General features: G+C 36.5%; 1 protein-coding gene across 5 annotated transcripts in view; it reads right to left on the bottom strand.

The window, feature by feature from the left end:
• DDAH1 (dimethylarginine dimethylaminohydrolase 1) overlaps positions 1–12,395 on the bottom strand; it is a 125,132-nt gene that overhangs the window by 89,720 nt on the left and 23,017 nt on the right. Inside the window, exon 1 of one of the 5 annotated variants that reach the window (XM_070268753.1) lies at positions 8,440–8,591. The exons of 3 other annotated variants lie outside the window; for them this stretch is intronic. The gene's annotated coding sequence lies outside the window, so the exon portion shown is untranslated. Of the gene's footprint in view, positions 1–8,284; positions 8,592–12,395 lie in introns of those variants that run through there. One more of the 5 variants, XM_070268750.1, reaches the window with a different exon arrangement.

The following is a 12,395-nucleotide window of genomic DNA, read 5'->3' as shown; positions in this document are numbered from 1 at the left end:
CTCCTTGACTGTGAGCTCCTTGAGGGCAGAGGTCTAGCCCTGTTTGGTAGTCCTGGAATGTGAATGAATGAACAAAGGCTCCAGATAGTTAGATTGAGCACCACCAAAGAGGGAACTCCTTGGGGGTGTGGTCTCTCCATCTCCTGTTTTCCTTTCCTCATAGGCTAAGACTGTGCATGGTATGAAGCAGGCCTTCAGCTAACTTATGCTAAATCAATGAAGACTTCCCAATATCCCTCCCAAAGCTGATTCTGAGTTATCGAAGCAACACCTGAACACAAAGATAATGCAAAACTGTGTCATTATGGATGCTTCTAAATATAGTCAAATCTATTTTCTTTGTGTGTGGATTACTCATGGCCAATTTTTATTCTCAGTGGATTCAATGCTGCCTGAAATGATGAAAGAACACCACATCCCTAAATTGCACAATTGAATTGTACTCAGGAAATGTGGTTATTTTAATATTATTGTAAACCAAACATAATTAAGAACGTGACTCTTCCGAGGAAAATATCACATGACATATTCCAGAAACAAATATAAATGAATTTTAGCTTACTTGATGACTTGGTTTATCTACCCCACCTTCTATTAGTTAATTCAAATGTTTGATATTTAAGGCATCTACAAAACTTACAGAATGTTCCACTTTTCATTCTGGTATTTTAGCATCTTGAAGGCATGGTGGTGAAAGCAAATTAGAGGCATGAACTGATCCAGACTTGGGCTGACTCACACAAACCAAAACCAACAGAATAAAACAGTACTCCAGACCTTATAATTCTCCATTTAGTTTTGGCTTAAACTTATTGGTCCAGAGCAGATGACTCCAAACCATGGAATCCATTCTATGACACATATTTACACTAAAAAAACTGGTTTAGGGCCAGGCTGTATATATTTATATAGTATTCAATTTTTTTTGTTTTTGTTTTTAAGCTCCTGTACGTGCCACTTAGTGATTTTCATGGAAAGGCTGAGGTGCCAAGAAGAGTTGTAATTAGGAGGTAAATCATCAAGGACCTGGCAAGGGACCTGAGTTGGCAGACTCCGAGGAATGGAGAGCCAGGGGAGCAGTGTGGGTTTGAGCTTGTCTGGGGAGAAGTAGGGGCTTTGTCCTTCACCTCTGCATAGGAAATCTACCTCTCCTCAATAATTTCTGGAAAATGCATCAAGTATTTGGGTGACATCTGTAGAGATCCCTGTCCTTAATGCTAAACAATGACAACTCCAATAATACACATCTAGCACACAGTCTGAGAACATCATTAGAACGTTCTGGAGAAGCCTAATTAATACACAAAATTGTAAGAAATTTCACAGATATTGTTGTTAATCCAACAACTAGGAAAACAAATAATATACATAAAACTTGTACTAAATTCTTAAGCTGGAAAAAATTGAACAAATGTTTTTAAATCTCAAGCTTCTATATTTTGTACCAATCTTTAATATCATTAAAATCATCCATGTTCTTTCATAAAACAATGTCAACAAGCTAACAACCATGCAATGCAATCTAGATATATGATTTGTAGCCCAAGCTATGCTAATTATGAGAGAGAACTGAAGAGAAAAATATTTTTTCTGATTTAATTCAAAATCCATGCATATGATGTTAAATGTTTTTGATATGTGATTTTGTAGAAAAGAAACACACAGAAACTTCAGATAATGATTTCAGTTATTTAGATCAAACGCATGATTCAAAGAAAATAATTCAACATTTATGTATATTTTTTGTATACCATATTTTTTATCAATTGAACATCAATTTAAGGGATGATATTAGTTGTAAAATGTACTCAAAGGGATTCATTTTTCCTATTGTGCTTCTTTTCCCTACTACACACTCACACAGGTCTTCTCACCACCTATCCTAACAGCACATAAAAAGGACGTTTTTCTATTTTCCTCTTATAATTTATTACTTTTTGGTTTTTACATTTAACATTTCCATTCACCTAGAATTTATTTTGATGTGTCATGTGATACATCAATTTTAAAAAATGATTAATCAATTACTTTTTGATTTGTGATGCCTCTTACCACATTTAGTAAATTCTTCAGTACCCTTGAGTCTGGTCCTAGACTGTTTCCTTAATTTTTATGTCTACTTTTGTGCCAGTACCACTTGAATTATTACTGTATAATATTATGTTTTAGTATCTCATAACAAAGGAAATTCTTTAACCAAACACAATTCCCCCTTCTTCAAAGTGTTCTTGGCTATTTTCATCCACTTATTCCTAAATTTAGATAAACTTTAATTCATTAGTCAAGGCAAAAAAAAAATCTCCTCAGGATTTGACTGGAACAATGACGTATAATATTAAATAATATTAATATTAAAGATTATTAAATATATAGATTAATTTAGAAAAAATGGAAATCCTCACAACATAAAGTGGTATTTAGTGATCACTCAGAAACAACTTTTTCTTTTTCTTGCCTTACATCTCTAAGTAAAGTTTTATAATTTTCCTTATGTAGGTCCCATAAATTTTTTAATATAAGTATTTCCCAGGCATTTTATATTTGCATAAGATTTTAAAAGAACATTTACTAATAGATTATTGATACTGTATGAAATAACAAGTGATATTTCCCACTAGATTTGCCTATTAATTAAATAGTTTTCTACTTGATTACCTTGGGATTTCTAATTAGACAATTTAGCAAGGAAAATAATCATGATTTTGGCCTCTTCCTTTCCAGTAGTTATTCATTCATTCAACACATATTTATTGAGCATCTAATATCCTAAGCATGATACTAGACAGTAGGAATATATGTGTGAGCAATACATACAAAAATTCTCACCCTAGAGGAGTTTTCACTCTAGTGAAGGAAACAAACAAGAAGTAAACACAATAAATAAATATAGCACGTGGGAAGTTGATAAATCCTATAAAAAATAGAGCTGGATAAGGGAGACAAGTAATGCAGGAGGTGGAGGACTTTGCAATTTTAAATAACATGGTCTGCATAGACCTCCTTGATTAAAGGCTTGAAAAGTGAGGGAGTGAGCCATACATCCATCTGAGAGAGGAGTGTTGAAGGCAGATAGAACAAGTAGTGGAAAGCCCTGAGGAGGAAGTGTACCTGGGCAGTGGCTATACAGGAGTGAGTACAGGACATAAAAGTAAGTAAAGTGATGAGGCATCTGACTGTGCTAGGCCACTTATTTCCACTTTACATTTTATTGCATTGGCCAGCAATTCATGGACAACCTTAAATAAAGGTGAAAGAGGTCTCCTTAACTTGTGATCGTTTGTCATAGGAATACTTTTATGTTTTTATGTTGATCAATTATTTAAGTAGTCATTATTAAATTACATCAATTCACCAGATTGGTAGGATAAAGAAAACCATATGATTATCTCAATGGCTACAGAAAAGCCACATGAAAACATTTAATACCTAGTCATGAAATTCATGCAAACTCTCAGTAAACTAGGAACAGAAGGAAACTTTCTCAATCTGACAGAGGGCATCTGTGAAAAACTTACAGCTGACATCATATTTAATGGGGAAACACTGAAAACTTTTCCCCTAAGTATGAAAATAGGTTAGAATGCTCACTCTTACAAATTCTTTCAGTGTTGTATTAAAGGTTCTAGTTAGAGCAATAAGCCAAAAAAGAAAGAAAGAAAGGAAGAAAAGGCATACCGTTTAGAGAGAAAGTAAAACTATGTTTTCTTTTTCCAAATGACATGATCATGTACACAGAAAGTCCACCAAAAAGTACCAGAATAAGTGAATTTAGAAAGGTTGCAGATGCAAGGTCACTACACAATTTAATCAACTGTATTTCTCTATACTAGCCACGAACAACTGGAAAATAAATTTTAAAAAACAATGCCATTTATAATTGCATCAAAAAATATCAACTAGTTGAGGAAACTACAAGACTACAAAACACTGCAGGGAGACATTAAATAAGATCTAAATAAATATTTGAGTCTTCTTTGTATGATTCAATACTGTTAAGATGTCATTTCTCCCAAAATTGACCTACAGATTCAATATAATATAAATAACCATCATGGGTAAAAGGTGAATGAAAAAAAATTGTGGAATTTTTTTCATAGGTACTCAGGAATACTAAGCATATAACGGAATATTATTCAGAAATCAAAATGAACGACCTACTGATACTGGCAATGACATGAAGGGATTTCAAAAGCTTATGCTGAGGAAAAGCAGCCAGATACAAAACTCTCACCCGGAAGTAATGAAGCAGGCCCTCATCTTTCCCTTGCCAGGGCAGTGTCAGAGGAAGCCAGCTAAAACAGAAGGTTTAAATAAGACATAGAGTCTCATAATATAATACCTAAAATGTTCAGGTTTCGATTGAAAATTACCCATCATCTCAAGAACAAGGAAAATCACCATTTGAATTTTAAAAGACAACCAACAGATATGTAGAATTATACAACAAATATTTTAAAGTAACCATCATAAAAATATTTCAATGAGCAACTACAAACATGCTTAAGACAAACGAAAAAATAGAAAGTTGCAGCAAAGAAATAGAAGATACAAAAAAGAATCAAATGAACCTGTGGGACTATAACAAAAGTTCTAACATTCATGTCAGAATCCCAGATGGAGAGGAGAAAGAAATTGGCTGAGAACTTCCCAAAGTTGGCAAAAACCGAAAACTTACAGATTCAAGAAGGTGAACAAATTCCAAACAGGATAAACTCAAAGAAATCCACACCAATACATATCACAGTCAAACTTCTGAAAACTAAAGACATAAAAAAAAAATCTTGGAAGCAGCAAGAGAGAAATGCAACTTATCTATAGAGGGAAAACAATTTGAATAACAGTGGATTTTTCATCAGAAACTATGGAGGCCACAAAAAAAATGGCACAACAACTTTCAAGTGCTGAAAAAAGTCTGTCAATCTAGATTCCTATATCCATGAAAATATCCTTCAGAAATGAAGAAAAAGTCAGGACATTCTCAGATGAATGAAAACTAAGAATTTGTTGCCAGCAGGCCTACCCTAAAAAAATGGCTAAAAGAAGCTCTCTAAATGGAAATGAAATAATAAAAGAAGGAATCTTGGAACATTAGGAAAGAAGAAAGAGCAAGAGACAATAAAAATATGAAGAAATTCAATACCATTCTCCTCTTGATTTTCTAAATAATGTTTGACATTTGAAGCAAAAATTATAATACTGTTTGAAGTGGTTCCAAATGTATGCAGAGGAAATATTTAAGACAACTATATAATAAATGAGGGAAGTAAAGGAAGGTAAAGTTTCCACACTTCACTCAAACGAAAAAAATGTCAAAACTAGCAGACTGTGGTAAGTTATGTACGTGTAATCTAACACCTGGAGCAACCTTAAAGCAGCTATATAAAGAGATAGACTAAAAAACACTATAGATAAATAAAAATGGAATTCAAAAACTGTTCAAGTAATACACAGGGTGACAGGAAGAACAGAGAAACGAAAAACAGAGAGAACAGAAAACAAAAAATAAAATGGCTGACCACTCTAAAATATTGATAATTACATTAACTGCAAATGGTCTAAATATACCAATTAAAAGACAGAGATTGACAAAGTGGATTAAAAAATCTAACACAACTATATGTTGTGCATAAAAAAACCTCAATTCAAACACAATAATATAGGTAGGTTGAAAATAACATGATAGAAAAAGATACATCACGCAATCCTCAGTCAAAAGAAAACAGTAGTAGCTACATTAACATCAGATAAAGTAGACTTCAGAGCAAAGACAACTACCAGAGACAAGAGAGATATTACAATATGTTAGAATGGTCAATACATCCAGAAGACACAGCAATCTTAAACGATTGTGCTCCAAACCACAGAGCTGTAAAATATGTGAACCCAAAACTGATAGAACTGAAAAGGGAAATTCACAAACCAACAATTATGTTGGAGACTTCAACATCCTTCTCTCAGCAATTGATAGAACAACTAGGCACAAAGTCAGGAAGGATATCAAAGACCTCAACAACACCATCAGCCAACAGCATCTAATTGACATTTATGGAACACTCAACAACAGCAGAACACACATCGTTTTCAAGTGCCCACAGAACATATACTAAGATATGTTTAACCTAGTATATCCTGGGCCATAAAACAAATCTCACCAGATTTTAAAGAACTGAAATTATACAGTGTATTCTCTCACCATGGTAGAATCAAATCTGAAATTAATAATAGAAAGATAGCAGGAAAGCTTCAAAAACTTGGAAACTAAACACACTTCTAAATAGTCAATGGGTAAAAGAGGAAGTCTCAGGGGAAATTGAGAAATAGACTGATTGAATGAAAATACAAAATATCAAAATTTGTGGGACAGCTAAAGCAGTGCTAAAAAGGAAAATTATAGTGCTGAAGGCTTCAATTGAAAAAAAGGAAATGCCGGGGCTGGCCTGGTGGCGCAGTGGTTAAGTTCACACGTTCTGTTTCTTGGCGGCCCGGGGTCTGCTGGTTCGGATCCCGGGTGCAGACATGGCACTGCTGGGCACGCCACACTGTGGTAGGCGTCCCACATATAAAGTAGAGGAAGATGGGCACGGATGTTAGCTCAGGGCCAGTCTTCCTCAGCAAAAAGAGGAGGATTGGCAGCAGTTAGTTCAGGGCTAATCTTCCTCAAAAAAAAAACAAAAACAAAAGAAAAAAAGGAAATGTCTCAAATCAATAATTTAAGCTTTCACTTCAAGACAGACAATAAGAGGAGCAAAAGCCCCCTGAAAAGCAAGCAAGCAGAAGGAAGAAAATAATAAAGAACACAAATCAATGAAATTGAAAACAGCAAACAATAGAGAAAATCAATGTTAACAAAAAGCTACTTCTTTGAAAACATCAATAAAATTCACAAACCTCTAGAAAGACTGACAGAAAAAAAAGAGAGGAAACACAACTATATGTTGTCCATAAAAAACCTCAATTCAAACATAATAATATAGGTAGGTTGAAATGTCAAGAACGAAATGTCAAGAATGAAAGGCGGGATATTACTGAGGACTCAGAAGACAAATAAGGAATAATAAGGGAGTACTACAAACAACACTACACTCATAAATTTGACAACTTAGAGGACATGGACCAACCCCTTGTGAAACACAAACTACTACAACTCACTCAAGATGAAACTGATCATTTGAATAGCTCTATAACTATTAAGAAAATTGAACTTATAATTTGAAAACTTCAAAAAAGAACTCTCCCAGCCCAGATGGCTTCCCTGGAGAGTTCTGCCAAATGTTCAAAGAAGATTTAATACCAATGTTCCAGTCTCTTCCAGAAAACAGAAGAAGATGGAACATTTCCCAATTCATTTTATTAAGCTAGTATTATCCTAATACCAAAACCAGACAAAGACAGCACACGCACACACACACACACAAACTACAGACCAATATCCCTCATAGATACAAAAATCCATATGAAATATTAGCAAATAGAATTCAGAAATATAGAAAAAAATTATACATCATAAAGTTGGCTGGTTCAATATTTCAAGAATAAATCAACATAATCTGCCATATTACCAGGTTAAAGAAGAAAAATCATATGACCACGTCAATTGATGCAGAAAAGCATTTTAAAAAATTCAATACCACTCATGATAAAAACACTCAAAAACACAAGAATAGAGAACTTCCTCCACTTGATAAAGGTTACCTATGAAAAACCTTACAGATAACATTATACTTAATGGTGAAAGACTAAATACTTTCTTTCTTAGATTGGGAACAAAGCAAAGACATTTGCTGTCACCACTCTTATTCAACATAGCACTAAACAAGTTTTTGAAGGTTTCATTTGTCTGAGATAAATGTATACAAACACACACACCTCTGAAAGTAATGAAACTATCTTAAAAAACAAATAAGTGCTCATCTCATTTCAGATGTCACCACCTCTGGTAAGTCTTCCTGGACCTAGCTATTTTAGATGAGATCCCCCATTCCACTCCATTCAGTGTTTCTCTCGATCACAGTTCTTATCATTGTTACACGTGTCTGTCTGTCTTTCTTCCCATCCCCAACCCCAGTAGACTATGGTGTAGTGCCTAGCACACTGACCTCACACAGGACTTTTATCATTAGAGTTGGCTGGATGACAACTCAAGCTGAAGTCAAAAGGAAATTCTCCATCAGAACCTCAACTATCATGAATTTTGTAGGGCAAACTCATCTCATTGCCACCGACTTTAGAGTCAGCCGACGAGGCTATGAATAATGATTTTCACTGCTTCTATGTGAGTACCAACCTGGAAGTCTCTGCTCCCTCCTTTCTTTCTTCAGCAATCTTTGTGTGAGGCAGAAGTGCACTTCATCCTCCAGCTTCCTAATTTCTAAAGGCTCTTCTTGCCTAGTGTTGTTCCTTTTACTAGATTCGCTTTCCCAGTTTCTCACAATTTCTTACCTCACTGAACTCTGCACAAGTCCCCCACAGGCTCGCTCACAAAACAGTTCAATTAACACAGGGAAGAAGAAGGCAGCTGGGTCCTTCCTTGTTGCTCCACAATCCCAATCCAGGGCTAACGATCAGTTCTAATGCTTCCCATGAGTTCGACTGAATTATAAAAAGATATTCATTATGTGGCAACACAACGTCACTGAGCCCTGTGAGGCTTATCCGGCCCTCATGCAAACAAAAACTCAGCAAGCTTCTATTTGGATTCTCTTCTTACTACACATGTTACCTCATGGTGCATGAGAGAAAGGATTTATCTCACAGCAATATCACTGGAAAGAAAGCACATCTTCTAGCAACTGGAGGTTTTCTGCAGGAAGACAATGTGGTAGGAGGGGTAAAAGGATGGAGAAGAATGGTTGTAGTAGAGGATTAGGTGAAAAGCAAGAGCCAGGGGCTCAGAAAACCCAGGTTAGAACGAGTTTTCACCATGTACCACTGTGCAAACTTGGACAAATTACTTAATCTCTTGAAGCCTTGTTTTTGCTGCTTTTAAAGTGTGGATATTAACACCTATCTGAGAGGATTACATGAGATAAAACATCTCAAGTCCCTGGCACAGAGTAAACACTCCCTAAACAGCCACTAGTGATGGTCATAGTCAACTGTGCCTAAACTCAGCCTTAGACCCGAGCATTGCAGTAACGTGCCGGGATCCCTGGTGCAGGTTATGGCATCCTCCTGGATAGCAAAGACTGGAGACAGCTGCTTATGGAAGATTAAGTAGCATAAGACCCACTGCTCACATATGATGAAGTATTTCAGAATTAGGAGTTAAGGGCCATGTCTACACTCCCCAAATCAAGTGCAATATTTTAAAATTCGAAAATGTACTTGGCTCGTGCCTTCATAGACCACTATGCAATTTATAAGATGATTAAAAACAAGGTATAGAGTCATTGGCCCTCACACCATAAATCCTGCAGACTATTTCAGCTTCAAGAACACAATGAAATATGATTGGGAAATAAGGCAGAGGACATTTCAGACAATACAGACAAAACTACAATAATTTCTTTCAGTAGCACATAAAACAGTATTCCCTATTATTTATAAAAGCTCTAAGAAGGTTTATTATTTAAATTTTATTTTCTAACAATGCGTTTTCACAAACTTGAGAAAAATATGCAGCATGATTTATCAAAATACCAAAGTGCTGTATTTTATTTTCCCGCACATTGAAATCATCAGGAGGGCCAAAGAAGAAAAAATCTTGCTCGTCCCTGAAACCACTATATTCTTCCTGGGAAGGTGAACCCACCTCTTTCACATGCCATCGAACAAGTGTTTGCCATACTAGAGCTAATATCTTCTATTAATACCATTCATGGTGTACTAAAGTGGACAATGAAGGTTTTGGCAGAAACATCCTTGGAAAGCCTGGCATATCATTAATACAAACGACGAGCAAGCAATAAAATATGCTTGGTAAAAATGTGGGCTATGGCAATATTGGCACACTGTGAGCCTTGGTCAGAGCTGGTTCAGGCACCAGGTGGTGCTGATGCTGCAGGAACTCCACTGACTGAATTGGTAATGGTGCCCAGCATCTCTCTGGGCTTCACTGTCCTGGGTGAATTAATCAGTTAGATAAGTATTATGGTGGAGGTTAGCAGGATGTGGAGTGGGATAGCTGGAAACTTCTGAACTTGGGAGAGCAGAGAAGCTCTATGGCCACACAGGGCCATTACTGGTGGGAAGAGAGTCCCTGAAAGGAGGTGAGGGCCACAACTGTGGAGTGATGGATGTGGCTGACAACTCACACTTCTTTCACCTTTCTCCCCAGGGCCAGCCCTATCACCTAAAGTTGAGACAGGAGAGGAGCTACTCAAGCAAGATTCATGTTACTGTGGTTCACAAATTCTTTGACATTCTTCCAGCAAAAGGTAAAAACTAATTCCCCTTCCCTTGAATGTGGACCAGCCTTAGCGGCTCACTTCTAAGGAAAAGAACTGATGGTGCGTGATTCCCAAGACTGGGTTGAAAAGGCAATACAACTTCCACCTGGCTCATGCGCGCTCTCTCTCTCTCTCTCTGACTGTGTCTCTTGGGTGCCCTGAGCTGACGTGGAGGAAGCCTGGTAACTCTGATGCCTCCATGCTGGAGAGACCACACGGCAAATGCACAGAGAGATGGAGAGAGGGGCCTGTGAAGCCTCAGCTGTGCCAGCCTCCTGCTGTATCTTATAAGGATAACAAGACAATTCCTTGGTAATGAATAAAGTTTGATGATTAATTCTCCTATTGTAAGACATCAATAATTTTTAAAAGAATGATAGAAAAGCAAAGTTTAATTCATAATACTAATAAGAGCATGGCATTTTAAATGCATGTGTTCCAAAACAGTTCAGAGAGAAGCCTTTGATACGATGTCTCATAGCTCTACATACAGGAGTTTATACTTTTCTGAAAGAAAAACACACTTTTAATTGAAGACCTGGATGATTATCCAGGTGAAAACAAAATGAAAGCTATCACAGGCTTTAAAATCCTTTAGTTCCACATAAATTTTGCATAGCTTATTAAGATTTTATCTTTCCATTATTTTCCACAGTAATGAATACTGAGTAGCTGATGTTTATTAGCATTAAGTAACCTAAAAAGAAACACAAAATATTGTGTTATTATTGGGGCATTTTTCATTTTTATTATACCTTTTCCCAATCAAGAGCATGGTTTTCTTTAAGGCAAAGTCTGATTTTTCTCTTTTTTTTGATCCCTGAGTCAGATCTTCAATCTTCTTTACAGATCCAAACAACTCCATGCTCTTTTGCTATTAACCTCTCTCCTCTCCAACTTTCCAATAGTCCTCTGAAACCAATGTGCAATACGCAAATTGCATTGTGAGCTTATAGGGGTCTAACCAGAGGTGAGCAGCCGGGAAGGAGCACTATATGGTGCCATGAATTGTCTCCTGAAACTTGGAAATTTATTTCTCATCACTGGCCCTACACAGTAATACTCTCAATAATTCTCATCTTTGAAGGGGCTGGAGAATGTTATGTAAAACTATGCAAGCTTCAACATTTCATAGGTCAGAAATACCCAGGGGCTTTGGTTTTTAATGTAACTTCCTTAGATAAAAACCAGTTTCCTTTTTCCAATCCGGGAAATGGATGTCTGTAATACAACATAAATTACACAGTTTCTGATTTTACTGTCTAGACACCATCAACCCCCTTAACACTACCTTCTCTGTCAAAAGTCTGGGCAGGGCCCAAGAAAAACTGATGTCCAACTAAGCTCGGAAATATATTCCTTCCAACTAAAGCTGGCAGGACTCTGGTGAGCACATTTGAAGCCAACAAAAAGCAGGATTGGAAAATTAAGAATGGTTAAAAAAAAGAGAAAGAGGACAAGTACAAAACCCTTTCACAAATTAACAAGGCTCAATGGCATCAAGCACTTGAAAGGTTTCCATCTCCACCTCAACTTCCAAATAAAGTAGTTTATCGGCCTTGCAGATAAATGCAGACATTTTTATAGCCTCGCCATTCTCAGTGGAGGCTCCAGTGTCTGACAGACACAGATAATAAGAGAATTAAAGTGCCTGCTCAAGAGGAGTGCGACACTCACCTGGATTTTTATAGCTCCTCTTCTCTGAGGTCAAAGTCAACCTCACAGCACACAGGTGAAGATTAGAGTATGGAGAAAGGAGACAAATCAGTGGTTTATTCAGGGATAGAGGGTTACAGAAGCCAGAACCATATGAGGACTGATGATTCCCAACCCTTCTCAGATCACCCAACTGCCTTCCTCCGAGCCAGCTGAGGAAATGTTACATTATCCTAGTAATAGCAGTAGTGATAACAGTAATGGCAGGTACCATTCACTGAGTGACTACTATATACTAGACATTATACTAGATGTTTCATATTTATTATTTTCACAAGGGCATAGCTTTCA

Source organism: Equus caballus, chromosome 5 (assembly GCF_041296265.1).
Source record: "Equus caballus isolate H_3958 breed thoroughbred chromosome 5, TB-T2T, whole genome shotgun sequence".
In the NCBI taxonomy this organism is placed as follows: Eukaryota; Metazoa; Chordata; class Mammalia; order Perissodactyla; family Equidae; genus Equus; species Equus caballus.
The sequence above is the reverse complement of the archived record's forward strand: the minus strand, read 5'-3'. Positions and strand labels throughout refer to the sequence as shown.